This window comes from Anser anser, assembly GCF_964211835.1.
Source record: "Anser anser genome assembly, chromosome: 4".
Classification (NCBI taxonomy): Eukaryota; Metazoa; Chordata; class Aves; order Anseriformes; family Anatidae; genus Anser; species Anser anser.
This window is the reverse complement of record NC_139724.1, coordinates 30,276,901-30,299,459: the sequence shown is the minus strand read 5'-3', so window position 1 is coordinate 30,299,459 and position 22,559 is coordinate 30,276,901. Positions and strand designations below refer to the sequence as shown.

At 35.7% G+C, this 22,559-nt stretch overlaps 1 protein-coding gene across 1 annotated transcript in view; it reads left to right on the top strand.

Moving 5' to 3' along the window:
- Nucleotides 1-3,630, top strand: part of LOC310898915 (uncharacterized protein) — a 186,563-nt gene extending 182,933 nt beyond the window's left edge. The window contains exon 3 of the transcript XR_014583847.1: nt 1,211-3,630. The gene's annotated coding sequence lies outside the window, so the exon portion shown is untranslated. The remainder of the gene's footprint in view (nt 1-1,210) is intronic.
- The last annotated feature ends 18,929 nt before the right edge of the window (nt 3,631-22,559 follow it).

The window sequence follows — 22,559 nt, the reverse complement described above, 5'->3', positions numbered from 1 at the left end:
CTAGAGTTCAGTTTTCCCTACTGATTTTTCATAAAAACTTGTAATTGAATTGACATGATTTTATTATAATGGCCAACGCAGTGCTGGTTACAGCTGTACTGCAATGAAGTTTTAACAACACTGGTTGGCCAAAAGTGAAATAATATATATGGATTTTATCTTTTACTTGGAAATATTAATGAAAAAAAAAATACAAAATGCTGCTTTATCTTTCCCCTTCAATATCAGGATAAATATTAAGTAAAGTACAATTATCTTACCCATTTGCTGGAAAAGAAGAGTGGTAACCTAGCCCTTTGTGAATCCTGCTTAAACAATACACAAATGAGAGTTTTATTTCATGGACAGCCTTGTTTCTTCATTTACATTCCCCTTGGATCAGTACAGAAGCAAATTTCCCACTTTGGAGCATTATTGATAAAGGTATCGTTAAGCAAACAATCTCAACTGTTTTCCTTCCAAATGAAAAAGGAAACATTTCTGTGAGCTAAGATTTGCCTTCTGGGTGGGCACTTGAAATTCTCCTGGGACCAAGTTACAAATGATCCTCCACCTCCATGTAGTGGAAGTGCATGGGGTTTAAGCTGGTGCGAAATATGCTCCATTAACTTTAATATGTTTTAAACGGAAACGTTTTTTTTCTGCCTTTCAGTATACCTATACTTTTTTCCTATGGTGAGGCCTTTCTGTTGAAGAAATTACTGTCACTAGAAGGCTATCAGTATTATTTTTCCTTATTTCTTAAACATATTGCAATCATAAGTTCATAAAGTAAAACACACTGGAAATATACCTCATGAACCCTCAAGTCCAACCTCCTACTCCAGGAAATCTCAGCTATGAAGTCAGATCAAGCTACTCAGGACTTTTCTCTGTCCAGTCTTGAAAACCTTGTAAAAATGTACAAGAACAGAATAAGAATGATAAGAAGTTGTACAAACTTATAAGTTCTTGATATTAAAGAAATTGTAAATCTACAGTTATTGGATTAAGGATATTAGAGGGTACGTTTTTGCATATTTGCTTTAGTACATGTTTATGGACCTGTTATCTTTACATTTGTCTAATTCTTTTTTGAATTTGCTGCCTTCTGAGGCAACAGATTTCAGAAGTCCATTTCTTGCTAATAGATTCACTGAGTGCTGGCTGTTTCTGGTTTTGATTTGTTGAATAAATTGTTCCCCTTTCATTCACCTTTGTGATTTTGCAGAGCTTCAAGCATACCTCATCATCCTTCTTTCCAGGTGGAAGAATTCCAGCCTTCTTCATTTCTTCCTGTAAAGCATAACTCCGTGATGTTTTGCTGGAGGTGCAGGGGCCAGGACTGTCCACAGTACTCAACATAGCATGGAAGAGCCTGCTTAGCTCCCTTGATGCCTAAATTCTGCCAGAGATAAATGTGTAAAATATAGCTTTAAAATGATGGTACTGGAACTGAAATGAGCTGTAAGGTTTTGGTATAATGAAAAAAAACCACAACCAACCAACCAAAAAACAAACCACCTGCTGACCTTTAATGGTGGTTGTTGAAACTAACAGCAGAAGGGCATGGTTTGTTGGACACTTATGATGGCTGTATAAAATCACAGTGTGGTGTTACCTTACCAAGCAACTCATGAGATGCCTAGACTGGATGTAATTATGATAAGCACAGTCCATGGCAAATGCTTGGCTGAAGATCTTTTTAAGATCCTGGAGGACACCTGATGACAGACCTGACTGCTGATGGGAGGAAAGAGAAGAGCCAGCTAGAGCACTGAGCCTGAGGCACAGCTGTGCGCATGGAGCCTGGTCTGCATTGGTAAGAATGTTCTGTGGGCAGCAAAGACAGTTCTCCAGCATCATGAGCATGTGGACCCTCTCTCACATTCATAGGGCAGTACGTGGAGCATGACTTCGCTGACATTGCTGCATGGTGTGGCTGCTGGCCAGGAAAGTGGCTGTTTGCTGTAGGAATGGGCCAGCCAGTGTGTGTGAAGTGAAGGAGCCATTGTGCCTTGTGCACTGCTTTTGTGTAATTGCAGCATTAGAAGTAAGAGTACCAATGCTAGCTCTAGAATATTGTTTTATATAATCAGGGTAGCATAGTTCCTTTTGTTGGTTGTCACCCCATTCAATTGCCAGTCTCAGTGTAAGTTTATTTATTAGTTCCTTAGCTCTTGCTGCCCTACTCTAATGTGCAGAAATTCACCAAGCTTCTCTGCCATGGCCTGATGAACTCTTTTACACTGGTTTCATCACGTTACTTCATTCACTAGCTAATTTATTTCTGTATATTTTTACAAAAGTTTTTATTCGCTTGAGCGCACTTTGTAAGGGGCTTTTCAAGTTCTTATTTTCATCTTCTTAATCTCTCTCTTATGCCTGGTTTATGAAGTTTTGTGGTCTTTCCCGATTTCTGTGTTTGTATTCATTTTCTTATTAAACTGTCATATTAAACTTGATATGACTTTGAGAGACATTTTGTTTTTGTAAAAAGAAATATGTTAGTAACCATAACAGAAATGTGAAGAGGACTTCTGGTGTCAACAAGTCTGAAGTCTGCATCCGTCCTGAGCAAGCTTACCATTACACTTAGGTCTTCCAGTCAGACACTGGCAATTAAAGAGCAGAGTCCTTTCTTTCAAATTCTGCTAAGATTTTCTTCAAATTAGGTAAGACATGATTCAGTGTACATTAGTACCAATTTACCAAATGTTTAGTTATGCTATTTACTTATAAATGTTCCTTCTAGGAAAGCCTTTAGAGATTCAGTATCTCATTTTCATTTCAGTCCTGGCGGACAGGAAGCTACTCACATGCATAACAACTATCAGTTTCATAAAGCTAATGAATTCACACTGCTTGTAAATAACAATTGTGTATCAAATTTGAAAATATGCAGTAGGAGCTTAATAACTTGTAAAAGCACTGACGATCTTTGAAAGAGAAAAATAATACAGTTTTATCAGCAACACTTTCAAGTGTTTGTTTAATTCTACTCCTTTCAGATGAGAAAGGAAATAGTAAACTCCCTGCCTGAGACAGGTAGGTGTTATGATAAATTCATAGATTACAATAACATAGTAAGGAAACAGTCCATTGCTCTAGATCAATCTCTGTTGGTTAGCTTCCTCTCTGTTCCTGCATTTATATAATGTGTTCATCACTCACTACCCTAGTTGTTTGTTCTGTGTGCTGGATACTTTTAATGCAAAGTTTGAGGCAATAAATGTAAGCAATGTTATTTTTGTAAAAATTCTGAGAAGTGTGTCAAGTGCTTAGAATTTTAACTGAAATTCACCATGTCTGTATTAGATCTTAAAATGAATTCAGAAGCAGTTTCAACACATTTTGGCATTATCGAATTGGGGGCAAAGGTAACTTTTATGCCAACCTTCTGTTAGCTTGCTTTTGGCACCATCTTAATAAACTATGCTAGTCTTTAAGTGTATCCAAACTGCTGTTACACCAGCTAGAAGTTAGTAAGAATGAAGTGGTGCTCTGGAATGCCTCTGCCATCAGTTCTTCTCTTCTATTTCATTCACACAAAAGAGGATGTTTTAGTGACACCTGTGTCATCAGTACATCATTAAGGGATCCCCTGCTAATCCAGAGGTTTATAACACCTTTTCACATTATTACAGTGCAGGATATCAGGATAAAGATCATCATGTTTTTGAAAACAGTGATTAAGCACTTTAAAATGGTCAATGGATATATTTTTTTTTAGCCATTTTCTTCTCTTCTGTCAAATAATAAAATAATTCAATTACTGTATCATAATATTTTGTAATAAATATATCTACTACATTCTACCAATAAATATTTTATGAGAAAAACTTATATACTTAGCTCTATTGCCACATGGTTAGAAGCAGGGAAAAATTCTAATTCAGAATGTTTAATTTGACTCCTAATCAATACATAAACTACTTTGTGCCCCACAACTCCAGCAAAAGTAACTGTACTCAGTAACCTCCCTGCAGCAGGAAAAAAATTCTCATTTGGAAATACACTCTAATCATATAAAGACAAGGAAACCTTTAAAAAAAACACAAATGTAATAAGAAAAATGTAATATATATATATGTATATGGTAATGATAGATCACATATATGCACAATAGAAATTTCTCTTTATCCAAAAAGCTGTCAGTATTTCATGGAACACACCTGCCCTAAACTGATGATAGGGTTTGCTGGGCATCAGTCCTCTGATTGATCAAACTTTCCTCACAGTCTCAGCAAATGACTATCCAGAGTATATGGATCTTCTTAACAAGCTTTTGTTAGTGCCCAGAGTGCCTTCTGCTTTCTTTGGGCTTGCTAGCATAATTCCTTAAATTGGCAATTAAATAAAGTACTGATTAGAAAGACAACCATACAGTGAACCCAATTGTGCTGTGTATTCCTTTATTCATGATAAACTTATTAATCTGCACCTCACCGAACTCATGATCAAATTCAAAGTAGTAATACCTTTACTCAGATCCAAAGGAATATTAGGACACTAAACTGATCATTGATTGAACTATATTAGTCAAAGTTAAAAACAGAGTTGTTCACAGAGACTTTTAAATTAAAAGAAACATATTTTTTTTGACTTGTACTTCTGGGATTGCTGGAAAAAAAAAAACTTGCTGGGATTGCTTTAAAAAAGAAAAAAAGAGAGAATAGCATGTCTAGTTATTATTTCACTTATATTATTCCTGCCAATGTGCTTGAATAGATTTCTTTTGAAAGTATCCTTCATTCAGTTGCTTTAGTTTGTTGCTTTTGATGATATTTAGAGTGAAGAGGATGAGAAAGAAACAAAAATTGAAATCAAGAAAATGATTATAATGCCTGATACTGTTTTGAGACATAGCTTTGGGCTTGGCTAGATTTCAGTAATGGTTTTGCTATAGAAATAAATATTTGAAAGTCACCTGCTTGCATACACAAAGTCCCTAATAATGATTATCATAAATGTAGTTTATCTGATTGATTTACGTACTGGTGCTGAGTCAGTTCCCTGGAAAAAGAGACAGAATTGTCTCATTTTTGGCTACTTGTATGTTCATGTGGTGCTAGTGGTAATTCAGTGTAGGTTGGAACAATCCTGAATCTCTTGTATGTAATTCTCCAAACTCTTGACTAACTTTATGATCTGAGTAAGAGCAATGGTTCTCTCTCTTTCGAGCATATGAGCCAAAATATAAATGCAAAGTTAGGCTATGAAATTACATTCTTCTCTCTCAGTAGCCGGAAATGTGAAATATTCAAATTCATATAATCATTATGTGTAATTTTAAATACAATAAAGCAGATGGTTCAGAACAAAGCAGCTTCTTTTGTTTGCTGTTGTCTTGCTGAAAGAAGAATGGCTATTAATACTAGTGGAGGAAAATTTTAGCTGTGAAACTTGATTCCTTTATTTCTTTACTTCTCTCTGCAATTTGAAATATGTTTCAAAAGTTAAACAGTTATTTTTTATGTTTTCTTATATCCCAGCCAGCTGATGTGTACTTAGAGTCTATTACTAACAAGTTTTTATTTTTCCAGTGTTGAGATAACATTATTTTTAGAAAAGTGGCTGCCATTAAGAAATGATTCAAAAATAATAAAATAAGTTTAAAATTTCTGAAGAGTGGATGTACTCTGTTGTTAGGTGAAACTACCTGTGATCTTTAAATTAAGAGAAAACTATTTCACTTGCATTTCATCTTGAAGTCTGATTGTTCCGCATAAGTTAATATGAAAATTTAACATCTGGAGACATCTATTTATAGAAAGACCCAGGTTCAGGTAACTTTTGTTCTAAGAAAGAATGTAACCTTGCAGCCATAGCTGAGCAGCTACCCATTGAAGCAAGAAAGTTTTATTCTTGCAGAATGAGAGATACAGTTGAAGACCATATAATCCTATAATCTAATAGAAACTCTCTCTTGTGTACTGTTAAGTATTTAAAACAAACAAACAAACAAACAAACATAGTCTCATCTAAGGACTTCTGAAACGTTACTTTCATCAGATTCCTCCCCTGCCATTTGATGATGACTTGTAAACGTAGAGTCCTTTTTCCACATAATAAAGACCAGTGGATTGGTGTCCTTTACATGCTGGGAAAAGGCCTTGTAGAAGGTAAGTAGTATGGCGATTTTTTTTTTTCTTTTTAATATATATATATTTTTCTGTGAAGGAAATGAAAAAAATTGAAGCTAATTAGATGGTAATGACCACACTTAGGACTTAAAGTGCTTTGTGCTTTACAGAATATTACTATCACCATTTCATAATTAGGGAAAAGAGTGGAATGATTTACTGAAGGTTATTCTGAAAGTTAGTGATAGTCTCACAAAGAGAATCCAAGCTGTGCAGCCTCCATAGATCACACTGAGTAAGTGAAAAGCAATGTGAGCCTAGAATGTCTCATTATTTCTGTTTTTCATTGGGCCAAATGTGTGCTATTAGAAATACTATATACAAATCTGATGCACTTCCCAGTGGAGTTTAAAATCTTAAATGGGCAACATGAAGAGAAGAGGGTAAAGCAACAGAAAGCAATCAGTCTATTAGATTTTTTGTCAGTTCCCCAGACAGTTACTTAGAAAGATTAGGACATACACAGACATATGAATCTCCCTTTCCTAAGAGGGCTTCAAATAGGAGAGTGCTAATATAAACAACAAGTAGATAGTCTAATTTTACTTGCTTTCTGTTATCACTTTCTTGAGGAAAGAACTAGGTTTAACAGATATGTTGAAAGCATCATTTCTCAGGGGAGAGAGAAAGTTGAGTCAACATGAAGGAAGCAGTGAAAAAAAATAAAATGGATGAAAGCAAGTAAAAAGATATATTTATAAATCCAATATAAATAAGAAAGTGAAGACAGGAAGTTTCACTGGGAGGCAGTGTGATATTTTTTTTCATTCTTTTCAGATAGAAAAGGACAAGAGAATGCTACCCCATTTCTGGGAATGTCTGTGAGTTTATCTTTGACTTTGACAGCCAAATCAATACAATCCTTTTTATTACACTAAATTAATATACTCATTGAGAAACACAGACCATTGCTCTGTGAGATCAGTCCTCAGGAGTGCAGCAGACTGTGAATGTGTAGTAATGTTTGACCATGTTAGACATTCCATAGCTTGCACAAAACAGGAAACTCACCTACTCTGGAAACCAGTGCTGAATACAGTGAACAGGTAGTTTAGTCATTTCAAAGGGTTTTTGAACAAACTAACACCAGGAGGAAGAATCCCATGGATTCTCATGGGGGCCAAGATCTGTTCTTAAAAGTTTGTCTCCTTCATTCCTGAAGATGGCCGTCTAGACCGCCTAAGCAAGAGAGGAGAGGACACTTGTCTTTCCAGCAGGATGAGAAGATGAGACTAAGAAAACCTTGGACAGGGGACTTAATGCCTTGACTAAATTTGGGAGAATCATAGAATCATAGAATGGTTTGGGTTGGAAGAGACCTTAAAGGTCATCTTATTCCAACCCCCCTGCCATGGGCATTGGCAATTTCCATTGGAGAATCATCTAGTATGAGAAAAGGAAGGGGCATAAAACAGATTGTAAAGCAAAGGCTGGATCACTTGCTCTCATACCTGATATGTTTATCCTCTAGATCTGTGTTTGCAATTCCTGAAACCACTGAACATCTACATGGATGTCCTAATCCTGAGAGTACCTAAAAGAGTACTGACAAGGCTTACCACATGAGCAGCTGTCTTTGATGAGACCTATTTTTATAAAAACTCTAGAACCTACCCCCCCCCCCCACACACACACCCTTCTCCTCACCCCCAGCTCAAACAGCTTTGTGTGTAGTTCAGGGCTGCTTACTTTGCCTGCTTCAGAAGGTGTGACGTACAGGGCTACACAGAGGGTTTGGATGTAGTGGGTCCATGAATATCAGTAGGATAGTTCTATCCAAAACTCATGGGGGGTCAGCACTATTAATACTATGATGTATTAATACAGCATGGGGGGTCAGCACTATTAATACTATGATGTATTAATACAGCAGCTCTACTGTAGGAGAACAGTTGTGCTTCAGAGAGATGCATTAAGGCAGCAGTGAGCATTGTAAGGGAGGTTATTTAGTATGTGGTATTCTGATCCACAATTAAGGTTTCTTGTCTAGCTGCAGATTGCTACACAACAAGCTGTGAACAACACTGGTGTCTGCTCACATATGACTGTTTGTGCTGGTTTTTACTCATTGGCTGTAAAACTGGTACAAAGAGCAGAGAGGCCAAACAGATCAAAGGTAAAGAATAGCTGTTAAGGTACAAGATGTTGCCATAGATATATCACTGTCTGGGTGAGGATGCTAGACGTGTGTGTAGGCATATGTCATTTGGGGCTCTTCTATGTACGGTTTCTGGAAGCTTTGGAGTTCTGGATAATGTGAGTCTGAGGGCTTGGTGATGGTGTTGGATAAGGACCACATGTGTGCAGGAACATATGTGTGGGAGAGTATTGTAGCTGTGTCTGCTAGCCATTCTTATGGCTTGCAGCTAAGAATTTATGAGACCGTACAAAATCTAACGTAATACCTTCGTGATAGAGAGGGGATTGTCCTTACCAGACATGTGGGTGATAATGAAACACCAAAGTCTGCTTAAAATATATAAGGCTAGTGTTATGGCCCATGTCTGTGTCACAGAGATACAAAGAGATAACACATGCACTAGGATGTGGGATTCCTGGAAATATATCAACAAATGTGAGTCTCTTTCATAGCTTTTTACATACACTGGCAGACTAATATGGAATCAGGTGGTGATGCTACTGGGGCTGTGGCAACAGCAAAGAGAAACATCTATGGAACTTCTCAGTAATGACTGAAATGATGAGCTAAAGTAGAAGTTCAGTCTTTTGGGATTAAATGCATTAGAATTATTGAGTTATTACTAATCTAAGTCTTTGAAAGTTGAGAGATCACCTTCAATTTATGTTAAAAGTTTCATTATATATTATACACCAAAATACGATGGTATGTACTTGTAAAGTGTAAGGGCTTGAAAGAAAATAACACATAAAAGAGTCATTCTAAAATATTTCTGTAATTTAGGTAAAGAAAAAGTATTCTGGATAGAGGAGTGGGGGGGAAAAATGAGTACTAAAATGAGAGTTAACTGAAGTTATACAATGGACTGATTTTTATGGCTCAGTAATAAACCTTTGAAAGCAGAGGTTTATAGTGCAAGTGCTGACACTATCTTAAACACCATAAAAAGTCCTGTACTGGTACCAGATTTCTGGAATTTCTTTATGTATTTTTTAAATACCTAAGACTTTGGAAAAGAAATAGTATAGATTATAGTAAGTACTACAGTTGAAGAGCAGTAGTTTTTTCTTGTAGTATAATGTGTCAATACTAAAAATTATTAACTTACTAGCAACATATTGTAAATAACCATAATAAAAATCTTGACCTTCTGTAGTTCAGCTAAAATCTTCAAAGTGAATTATGCTTATTTAAAGATTTTTTTTTAAGTAGTTTTACTTATGCAGTTACTTGAAATAATTCTGCTATAGATTTTTTTCTCCTCTTTATGTTAACAGTCTTCAGTCACAAGAAATGATGTCTTGTTCAGAAATGAAATATCTGCAAATGTCACTTTTCTTACAGAGATGAGAGCTTTTCTCACACGGATGTGTGCTTTTGTTTAACCACAATCATCATATTCATGAACCTAACTTGTAATTTACTTACATTTGTAAATTTGAGTTTGATCTTACATACACAGAAACACAAATTTATTGCCATGAAACTGATCTGATCTTTTCCCATTTTTAAAAAATCTTAGTAAGTAAGGTTTTTTTGCTTTTCACTGTTCACCAAAAAAAAAATAATAAATCATCTACTGTCATTTATTTATTTGGTAAATTATTACTCTAATAAACAATCTATTATGGACAAGAAAATATTTGTTGAGTTTAATCTTGTACTCTTGCAAAGTTGAGCCTTCTTAAGAGTTAAGCCTGGGAACTGCAGCAGGAGTTCCAATCAGATGATTCACTTGTGATTCACCATAGCCTTAAGCCTTTCTAAAGGTAATGTGGGAATATGTGTAGAATCATATAACTACTATCATCAGCCCTTCCATTCCTTCCATGGTAACAATAGATTATACCCAGACAGGGATAAGCATATAACAATTTTTGAAACGCAAGGTATCTCCTTTTAGAGAAAGAACTAGAACCCAGTATCCACTGCAGTAAGTATACACTGAAAAAGCTGAGGTAAGAGCATTGTTATTCCTCAAAATTCCCCATTTGTATTCTTCTCCAAACCCTGACATCGTAAGGTGGGATAGAAAAGCTTATTTTAAGCTACTTTCTTGAGGCCACTTAAGTAGTGTGCAGACTACCTGATTTCCAGGGGACTGGAACTCCTGCTACAAATATTGGAGGCTGTGCAATTTCAAAGAATTTAGTAGTATCAATTCCGGACTGTAAGTACTGTCAGCCTTCACAAACAAGGCTGTTAAAAGTCAGATATTGTATGACGTCAGAGCCATGTTTGTGCTAGACTGAACATAAGCAACCATTTAAGAAGCATACCCTTTTTATGCTGGATATAACGGATGAAAATTCTTTGACCCAAATGTTCATGTGACACAGTATCTAAAAGATGGAAAAAGAATGTTTGATAAAAACTAAGACATATATTTTACTGCTAATAAGCATTGCTCTATTAAGCAATAGGCTAAAACAACTATAAACAGTTTTAAAGTAGTGGAAAAAATAAGATTTGTCATGAGAATTCTTTTTTGTTGTTGTTACATTTGGACTAGAGACCTATTTGTAAATGGCTTCCCTGGAATTACAGGAGGAAAAAACAGGGTGAACAAGGGAATTCTTGAGTATAGTCTCGACGTTTGAAGAATATATTTTATGGTCTTTAATTATCTCTAAATGCCTGCTAACATTAGAAGAGATGTTTGTAAACATTTGTTTTCCCACACTTCACTTGTGAAACAAATGTTTATTCCTTCCAAGAATTTCCACATACATGAAAAATTGTACTTCATTTTCATTTCTTGAATTTTTTTCCAACAGCTGATTCCACAAATCATATGAAAAGACATTTAACATGGTTGCAAAGACCTCCAAGATGCTTTTTTTTTTCTGATTTTGTTTAGATAAAATTGAATGCAAAAAAAAAAATTGTCTTTGCCCAGCTCTAAAGATAAAATGTTTAGTCTTGGTGTTAAATATCTAGTCTAGATTCATGTTTCTATTTCCAAATCAGGTATATGAACATGAATTTCAAATTGAAGTATTGAACATTCTGTTTTTTAAGGGACATGATATTTTGGACTTACGTGGTTACCTCAGAGAACAAAGAGATTTGGTGGTTAATTAGGTGAAGGGCAGACACAAATAATTTTGTTTTTAGCTCCTGGAATGTTACCTTATTTTGCAGGATATATTGAAGGTTTCTAGAGATATAGGTATGAAGAGAATCAAGCAACCCCCAAATCTACTACTGCATCTAAGGACTGAACCAAGATGAGTAGCACTCCCAAAAAACAGTAGCCATAAACTGAAGAACACACATCCAACTAGCTTGTAACAAAAAAACAATGCAATAAGGATTCACTCTGCTGTTCAGAATAGATTGTTATGTATCAGTCAAACCATATTTGGCCCCTGTTATCTTAATATCCTTTTTAAAAGAGGACTGGTCCATTGTTTCATAGCACTGTGTAGAGAAGATTGATGTATGGTTATAAAGTTGACTGAGGAAATAATATCCCTTGAATTTAATTTTTTTTTTTTTCAGAGGAAAGTCACCTCAGGTTGGACAATCTGTCTACATGCTTGGCTAAGAAGTAAACTAGGTTACAATGAGAAACAGGCCACGCTTTGTGTTATAGTTTTAATAAATACAAAACATAATTCACCATTTAGAACAGCTCATTATAATATGTGATGTCCTTTTTGAAGCATCTGGGTGATGAAGGATGAGGACTTTATTTTTTATATTTTCTATAAAACTGCAATGTATTTTATTCTTGCAGCTCAGATGATAATTCTGGGTCACAACTGAACTCTTCCTTCAGGCAGAACTCCCATGAGTACTTTATTTCTTGTAGTATTAAGCAAGCAGGAGCCAAGTGAAGCTTAAATCTGTAGGATGTCAAAATGGGAAAGTAGATTAACTTTCAAATGCAGATGTAAGAGAGAATAGAGTCACATATTTTAAAAATTCAAGAGTATCACATTTGTTATGCAAAGATATACATATGATTTATCTTAGAACAGTAGCTAGCCATATCAAAGGGTCTTTTCAAGTTAGACTCCTGCAAGGTGTTAAAAAGTACCTGGTATCACTGAAGTCTGGTTTAGGATTTTGAATGCTGACAGTACAGGAGTTGAGGACTAGTTTTCTTTGAGATTTTTACAAGGATAAGACCCATATTCTTCTGAGGAATAGATTTTCTTGTCAGTATTCATTCTCTTTTTATTCTATTGTACAAATGTTTTCTCTTTTCATGGAAGCTTTAATTTGATCACATTAGTGTTCTACTGTTCTATCACAACAAATGGAGTTAGTTAGTGGCTGTTTTACAGTTTGGTGTAATTCAGACAATTATATTCTGTACATCGTGGGTATTAGTAGAAAGCTGAGAGCAAAGTGGCTCAGGGCAATGGAAAGCATAACAAACTGGGGAATTTATACCACTTCTAGCTAGCAAAGAAAGATTTGCTCTCAGGTTTGTTTCATAGGAAAGAGAGTAAAATAGCACATTTGGCTTATGGTTAAATGGTTTCAGCAAGTTTAGAAAAATGAAGACACTTCATTATTTACCTTGTCACTGAAAACTGGAAAATCAACTGAGGGCTAATTTCATTCTGAAACACATATTCTGGATCATAGTGAAACCGTGCTGCTAATATTAGCCAAGCTGGCAAATTAACAGAAATTCCTTGTTTCATTATTGTTTCTTATTTTGTATTCTATTGATAGAATTTAAAGTGTTGGAAATGAGCCAGTGTTAAGGTCTAATTTCCATTTAGTGGTATAATGAAGTAATAAACACAATTTGCTTCAGATTAAAAGTTTTTCCCCTCCTAACTAAAAGCATTTTAATATCTTTTTGTAGCTTCAATGTTTATACAAAAATAGCTGATAGCTGCACAAAAAGTAGCTGGTAGCTGCACGGTTACACTAAAAAAAAATAAAAAAATTGGCACTTGCTACTTCCAGAAGCAACTAATCTTCAGTGCTCAGAGTTTTTATAGTATGTAGCTAGGCAAAGCAAAATGCTATATTAAGCTCAGTCATGAATGTTAGCCTGGATTTGTCCTGTGATCAAAACTTAAACCAATATAATGAGGGCATTTCCTGCAATCCCAGCACCCAGCTCTGTTGTTTCCCTTACTAATCCCACAGTACTACTTGCAGGGTTTGCTGCACAGTAATGCTTAACACCAGGTATTACATAGTACCCATCCAATAGTAGGAAGAAATCTATATTAAATGAAGAAAGTGCAGAACAAATAGGAGGAGGCTTTTCTGCTTAAGTCTTAAAAGTACTGGGCCCAAATCCTCCACCCAGTGATCTTGTGTGAGCAGTATTCATATGATGGAGTAAACAATGTCTTTGAACAAGACCTGATGGAAAAGAGGGAATTAACTGGAAGAAAGAAATAGATCTTGATAGGGTTTGAAGATCAATTAATAATTTACATAATACTTCTTCTGAAGTTATTTTAGATTCAAGATCTTTAATTCTAAATTTCAAACTTTTAAGCAAGGAAACCTTGAAAAAGTTTTAAATCTTTGCAAATTTAAAGTGTATAAACCTGGATCTTTTCAATTGCTAAATTGTTTTATCTAAACATTTTCAACAGCAAATTCTAAAGCAGTAAGTAAATCTGTAGGCCAAATTCAGTCCTTAGCTGGATGCAGGAACCATTTACAAATTTAGGGCCAGTGCAACAAGGTTCATATCTATTCCTTAAAGTGTTATGCTAAGAATTCACATGGTATATTACAACAATATTCTGAGGACTGTGGTTATATTTTTTTTTTGGTGGTGTTTTTTTATTTTTATTTTTATTTTTATTTTTTAATATTCTATGTATTTAATATTTATGTGTATATCACCATACCATTTCACTGGGGTCATAGCTGGTACAGAATTAAGATTTTTGGCTGACAAATGAGAGTTCTGTACTTCTGGAAAAGCTGGGTGCCCATTCCTGGCCATACTTAAGCCTCCTCAGTCCACTGAAGCCGTGGATTAACGGTTTATCTATGAGCTAAGGTACCTAAGCTACCTTAAAGTGTAATTTTCTTCTACTCTTTCTGAGTGGTAAGCTTTGAAAGACCTTGCCTTTGTCTATAAGCAGAATGGAAACTAATGTTAGGACTCTGAAAGTTTCCTGAAATGTATTTTTTTTCCCTCTTAATTCCAACTACAACACAAGAAGCTGAAGGTCTTCCAAACGCTGTTTGAAAATAAGCTGGAGGTGAGCCATTGTAGTAATCCAGAAGAATTCAACTGTTATGCAAGAAAGGTAGACTAAGCCAGAGGCAAGCATTGACAATTGTTAGGAAAGGTGGCCGAGTTAGTTGTATTTTCTGCATCAAGATCATTCTGCTAATGCTATCACCCAGCAGGCAAGAGAGAAAGCAGGCATAGATGGTGGACAGGAATGGGTTGATTTTTTCCATGTTTGCTTGTGAAATACAGGTCAGAAACAGTGCAAAGCGATAAAGTATGCCTAGGTAGAATTGTCCAACAACATTTACCCTGCTAAAAATCATATTGATGTTAATTCATATTTTACTAATGAATTTGAAGGAAAGTTGTACCTAATGTACTCAAGTTAGGCTTTATTTTATTTTGTTATTATATGCTGTTTCAGTCATATTTATACAGCTACTTAGGAGCTGTCTGAACAAATCACCGATGAGGAGAATAGGGATATATGGAGCAGAGGAGTTCCTGTTATCATCTATGACTGATGATGATGAGAATGATGGGCAGCTGTATACACTGGATTAATCAATCTGATTTGTAGACAGGTAGCACAAGGACACAGTATGGCTACATGCCACTTTACCAAATTTCTTTGAGTCATGCTCTTATTTTTTCTCTGTCATCCTTGAAGAAGTGCAAGCAAATAGTATATTAGCTACTTGTGCATCTCCAGTATATACATAGTATAAAATATTCAATCCCACCTTCTACTAGAAATTAATAGGGTTCTATTTATGTATTCGCATACATGTGCATGAAGAGGGAGAGCACAGGCTTATCATCAGGAATTTTTCTTTTAAAAAGAACAAACCTAGTAAGTAATTTATCATACTTGCTTGACAGTTATGCCTCTGCAGACTGTGAAGTGCTCCCAAACTCAGGTCTTGTCATGTCCTGCTCTGCTCCTCAAATCATATCCCCTTCTATTTCCTGAAAATTCTGTGGGTTTGCTCACTACACACTGCAAAAAGCTTTGTGAAAAATCAAGCAGAAAATAATAATATATATATTGTCTGTGGCTTTGGATTAACCTCCCTAGGAATGCTTGGCCAAGGGGTCTTGAGAAATTGACAAATAATGAATGATTATAAGCTTTTTATTCAAGATGTATCCATTTGGGCTTAGAAGCTGTAGATGATGTCCCTTATCATCAACTTGTTTTGCAACAACCAAGTACTGAAATGTGATAAAATTGTGAAATGTGTCCTGTGAATTTAAACACTTCAGGTTTCCACATAACTATCATAATTAAAGGGATTATCCCTTGCATGTGGAGTGGACTGTATGTTGCTTTGAGTATTAGTTGTATCTTTCTGAAATGATGGACAATAGAGCTAAGTGGAAAGCACAGATCTTTACTGTTAAGAAGGCTGTTTTAGATTGTTCTCTCTCTCTCTTTCTCTCTCTCTGTCTGTGTCTCTGTCTCTCTCTCTTTCTCTCATTTAATAAAATCACAATGTCTTCCTCCATGGAGTTCCCAAATATAGTAGCAACTGTGGATGTGGAATTTTTTAGCTTACTGGAAACACCTCTGGTGAATTACAATGGCCTGTGCCCTAAACTGCAGGGCCACTAGGCTGCCTGAGAGCATCCAGAACCAATTAGCCCAGGAAATGGGCATCTAAAACAAGTTGGCAGCAAAGGCTTGCTTTGGATATTTCTCACTAAGACACTGACCAGCTGACTTGTTTGGAAATAACTTCTAAAGGGAACTCAGTCATGAACTCCACAATCCAGCTAATTATTACTTGTCAGAAGAACTTTACCCTGGATGCTTAATGTCTATTTATACTGACCTTTACAGTAACACTTGGAGCTGAGATAACTACTTAATAGCACCCTGTCTCCTGAATGCTGTCTTTCAGAAACAGGCACAGCAGGCTTCTGATACACTTTTGCTTTTGTTCAGGACTGTCACCCTCTCTGTCCTGCTTTTATTCAGAACCTTTCATCTAGCCACAGTGCAGATACAGCTATGGCTCTTTTCATGTTGCCTGTGTCCTTTTGCAGACAGCCAATACCTTCTCCAAGCACTTCCCTGTACTTTAAATTTCAATGTCTTCCTTTAAACAGGTTTTTCTGGCTGAAGTGATTTTTCTTGCTCGTTACAATATTTTCACCTGGTATAGCATTTTATAGCTCTTATCTTATAAAACTAATTCACTAAACATGCATATAATTGGATCTGCTATTTCTATTTTGCTCTTAGCTTTTAGTACAAGCCATTCATAAGACGTAGACGTGGTTTGGTTTTCAGCGCTGATTGTCCAAACATTTATTCTTTACCTTTTCTTAGACAGTGGCATCACATTGCATAGCCAGGCTGTGGGCAAGCAGAACAGCAGAAAACCATATCATTCAGCACCTTATGCATAAAAAAGCTGCCACAAAACTGGGGCTGTTGAAGTTACCATGTTCTCAATATCTAGAACTACTTGGGCATTAAAACCTCTCACAAAGCAGCTTCCTCTGCTCTGAGACTCACCATTTGTGTCTACCCAGGCTACTATGGTTAACAAGCCAAACTGGGTGCCTGGGATCTTTCTGAAACTGCAGGGCACTCTGCAACATCTTTCTGCCACTTCTGCTTATGGTGGAGGTCTTGGGAAACACTGGGAGCCCTGTCTCCCCAAATATACCACAAAACAAGTTGTTGAGAGCCTGGAGTACTTGGTCTCTAGAACAGAGAAGCTGGTAGCTGGCAGCGAGTCAGTTCGTATTGCCTTAAAATTTGGAAACCAGCCAAAACTGGTTCCCACAGAAGATTTCAGCTTTGTTGAATCAGCATTACCAGAGGAAATCTGTTCTGTCAGAGGATTTTCTGTACGATCTTGTGAGCAGAACAGTGAAAACAGCACATGTTACAGGAGCAGATTTTGAAAAGGTCATTGACTAAATGCTCATTTTCCACCTTAGCATATTGAGAGGACTGAGAGAATATTTCAAAAGCAGAACGATGCCCAAGTGCTCAGTTAACTTTGGAAAGTTGCATTTATTTTTTTTCTCTGAATGTCCTGGCCTGATGTCTGCTACTGATGCTGCTTACCCGAGACTGCCCTTTGGAAAATTCCCCCACATGTGGTTTATACAAGTTATACTAAATTTTAAAGATTTAAAAGTTCCCTCTTACTTTTTGCCTGTAGCACTTTAAAGCATTTGAATTAGAATAGTTTAGGAAAATCATTTTATTTTATCCTTATTTATATGTATGCAATAGGCTAAAATCAACACCTTCAAATACTTTCTGATTTTTCCAGAGGCATGTCTGACATTTTGCATTAGAAAATGTAGAGTTTCTGCAGTGGAATCACAGCCACACAGGTAAACAAACTATATTTTTTTATCTAAATATATAGATATGTATAGATATTGATATTTTAAAAACACACCATGAATAAACAAGTAGAGTTCACTTTAAAGTGAAGTTAGAAATGTTAACATTTTAAAATTTCAAAATGGACAACAGTTGTTTCTTAAACAAATTAATACAACAGAAAACAGGAACATTGTTTTGTCTGAAAGGAAAAAAAAAAAGAAAGAAAGTGGTCTGTTTTATTTGTGCTCTAATTGGTCAACATGCCTCCTGGCACACACAGATATGCGGGGAAGGAGAATTAGAAATAAAAGCATCCAGCAACGTGGTTTTTGACAGCTGTATTTTATCCTAACATACCATGAGTAAATACAAATAAAATAAAAATCACTAGCACTAGCAGAAAACAAACAAAGAAACAAAAAGTGGAAAACAAGTGACAAGATATCACTCATACCTTCTCTTTGTCCCCTGTGTGTCCTTTGATAATAAGGCAGGTAGCACCCGTGTATTGTGCTGCTGGCTATCAGAATTCCTTGACTGTTTAATCTAATTCCAAGATGAAATCAGTAATAAAAGAACTCAAACACTAAAATGGCAAGCGATATGATTCTATTTTCCCTACTGCATGACACAGTTTACACTCATCTCTTCATCTTTCTGTATGCAGTTATTGATAACAAATTAATGGGATGTGACAGAAATGATTTTCTGCCATTCTGTATTGACTGCTATCTCAAAAGCAGTAAGTCATAGGTAAACTTTTTTTGTAACAGGACAAGATTAATATTGAATATTAACACTTATTAAGTTATACTAATTGCAAAAAATATATAATTTTCATTTTAATTAATTAATTCAAATGAAAAACTTCAAAGCCTGAATCTCAATTTAAATACTTAAGCAGTTACTTAAACTGTAGTTCCTGTGACAGGAATGTTCCAAATGCTAGAAAAATACATTGTCTGGTACAGATAGCTTTCTAATGGCAGGATACAAAACCAGTAGTAGTTGCTGGAAGTCTTTTTGCTGACTCTAAGCTTTTTGAATCAAGCCTTCAGTTACTTTGCTTTTGTTCCTTACCTTTATAAGAGTGCTGTATCATAACCTGCAAAGCACTTCCAGAGCTCTCCCAGTCAGGCAAGAGCAGGGTATCAGGCAGATGTTTGTAGCTGCTTGCTGTAGATGTGGATTTTTTTCAGTTGCTTTACAAGCAATGCAAATAATATTTGTGAATGTTTAGTTTGCTTTGTATTGTACTGTGTCTGGGCTCTCTACAAGTGCTCTTATGAGTCAAAATACCCCAAGTATGTGAAGATTTGCATTTTGAGCCGTAGCATGTCATGTTTCAGGAAAAGAGAGTGAGCAAAGTGGCATCAAAGCTGAACAGTCATAAGTGGTAAACGCATGAAATATGGGCTATTCTGAATGTAGGATAGAGGGAAGAGGAGCATAAACTTTGCAAATTCCTTGAAATAGATTTAGAAAATCGTTCGAGAGCAGTTCTTTATGAAATCTCTCAAATGAAGTAATGTTCTGTCTTATACACATAGTCACAAGCACATTTATCAAGGTCTGAATAAAGGATGCTTTTGTAGCCAGTATGGTAGCACCAATGTGAGTATAGTACAAAAATCTTGTGCCCTGCATTACTTTCAGTGTTATGTATGCTGCTATAACTTTTTTCTAAACTGATAAAAGGAAAAAAAAAGATGCAGTTTATAAAGAAACCACAGTATGATTCCATCCTCTTTATCAAAAGTAAATAGCAATCTATGTCTGATATAATGTGTGGCAGAAATTGTACAAGCAATGAGTCTAGAACAGGCTGTAGTCTCCTCTCCTCTCCTCTCCTCTCCTCTCCTCTCCTCGAGTCTCCTCTCCTCGAGTCTCCTCTCCTTGAGTCTCCTCTCCTCTCCTCGAGTCTCCTCTCCTCGAATCTCCTCTCCTCTCCTCTCCTCTCCTAGTCTAGAACAGGCTAGTCATAAACAAAGAGAAGTACCTATTGCTGGTTTGCTCTTTAGGGAATGGCAGGGTGCATAGATGTTTTTTGTCATAAATCTTTTCTGTTCATTTTTGTAATTTTTTTTCTGAGTTTTTCTGTAGAGCTGAATACCTACCCTATTCAGTAGTATATTCATGAGCTCATAGGCCTTAATGTCACTAATGTCTCTACCTGGTGTTTATAACAAATATTGTTTACAAAAAAAATATTTTCCTTATGATGGCTTGTAAATAGCAAACTTCTGCTCAGTAGACAAATACGTGGTATGCTGGCACTGTTTATCATCCTTGACTCTATAAAAGCTGAGGAATGTTTCTGTGGTTGCTGCATGTTTTTCAAAAAAATTGTTAGTCCTTAACAGCTATATTTTTCTTGTCTGAAACTAAAATTCATTGATATTTTAGGACATTGGTCTTGGCATGCAAAAACACCATTTTGAGAACAATTTAGATACTAATTTAGAGAACATAAATTTAAATGTTGGCCCTCTACAAGAATTCATGTAATAGCCCTCTTCAAATCAAGCTTTTTCATGTGTGTATATATATATACCTGTGCACGTGCTTTTCTGAAGTGCCCATATGGTGTGAGAAGCTTCACAGCCTGGAAAAGATAGAAGGTCCAAGGCGAGTACCCTACAAGGACCACCATCCTTTTTAGGTAGAGCTGTTCTGAGTACTCTGAAAGTGTTTTGATTATAAAGAAATGACTGGCAAATGCCTTTTGAGTACTATGCTGATGAAAAGGTGGGTGAATGCTACTGATTGCTTTTAAAGCTTCTGAAACAGTAGTATTTGATGGTATTATTGTACATGTAGTGTTGCAACATTCACAGGCTTCAGATTGACTAACATAGAGCTCAACGACTTTGTTCAGTATAAATAACCACCTGTTGAATTTTAGTATGCCTGTACAGATGTTTGTATAACCCTAACTTAATATTGGGAACTAGCAGATACAGAAATACCTTCTGAAGTGAGATATGGATAGCAGTCATGTGGATATGAATCATAAACAGTTTTACTTCTCATCTTATTTTGAGACATTATAATGAGACATTAAAATAGTCTCATCTTTGTAAACTAGATAGTTTACAAATAGGAAAAAGAAAATTGAAAATTACCGGAGCTGGCTGCTTACAATTGTAGTGGTAACCTGCTAATAATTAAAGACACTGATCTCTCTGGCGACAGCAACAGGATCCAAGGGAACAGCATAGAGTTCTGTCAGGTGAGGTTCAGGCTGGGTGTTAGGGAAAGGTTCTTCACCGAGAGGGTGGTTGGGCACTGGAACAGGCTCCCCAGGGAAGTGGTCACGGCACCAAGCCTGATGGAGTTCAAGAAAGGTTTTGACAGTGCTCTCAGACATATGGCTTGATTTTTAGATGGTCCTGTGGGGAGCCAGCAGTTGGACTCAAAGATCCTTGTGGGTTCCATCCAATTCAGGATATTCTATGATTCTATGAAAGACAATAAGCCTCATCTAGCCAGCATGGAAGTGAAATCCTCATTGAAAATATTACTGAGTTCTACATGTTTATATATTAGCTGAGTTTGATCCTACATAATCCAAGCCTAGGGGGAAAAAGCTTTGTGTAGGAGTCTTAATTTTGAATCTTTTATGTTGAAATATAATTTCAAATGCAGCACTTTATAAACTTTCAGTGTAATTGTATTTATTTAAAAAATGTTCTAGGCTATTGATTTTGGTAACCTCTCTGTGAAAAGTTAAAATGTGGTTTTGTTAGATGGTAATTTTATATTTGTTTTTCTAAATACATAAATAAATAATGTCTTTCATTTTCTGTTTAAAAAAAATAGCTTACACCATAAAAGCAAGAAATCCTTTGAAAAACTCTTGGGAACACTGTAATTTACAGGAACAGGATCACAAAAACACTTATTCAAGGTGACAAAGAGGTACTGCCATGACCAAGAGGAATGAATTAGCTTCTACAAACTGACATGTTTTGAGAGAACTACAGAAACAGCATTATCAAAAGCCACTAAGAGATTTAGAAACATTGCATTGCATGTGTGACAAAATCTTGCATCGACTGTTAATGACAGTTCTTCATCAGAGCTCTTTTTAGCTTAATCTGGTGCTTGCTGTTTTAATTTTTTATTTTTTTAACATATATTATGCCTGAAATAAGTGAGAATTTCTGTAAGATACAAAAGAATAAGAACTCAGGTGAAAACATGTTCCTGTGATTGCTACTATCTAAAGAATGAATCAATGTATTTTATCAGTGCTACCCAAAATATCAAGAAAGAGAAAACTGAATATCACTTTTCTCACATTCCTAAAACCAGCTTTCCTAATTGCCAAAAGATTGGCACACTCACCAGAGTCACCACAAGCTCACAGAACAAGGCTAGCAGATGCCTGTGTAGGGAATTCAGAAAAGTATAATTACTGCATTTTTTTTTTCCAAGAAGTCTATATGAATTTCTATCTAGATATAACACACCAAATTTTGGTGGATTTTATGCAGCTGAAAATTATTTAATAAATTTAGAAATTTCATATTTTAAATCTGAGATTAGTAACCTGCTTTAAGTGTTAGCTCTTCTCAGTTCCACCAGCATGTTATTTATTCTTAAGGTCTTAACAAGAATAAGTTTTCATTTATGACAAAATTTTATGCAATCCCTTTTAAGATCTTTATTATCAGACTATGAAAGGAATGGAAAACCAAAACTAGTTTGCTTTTCTTGGAATGTGAAAGAAGTTGCAGAGTTTTGAATCTAGATATAATC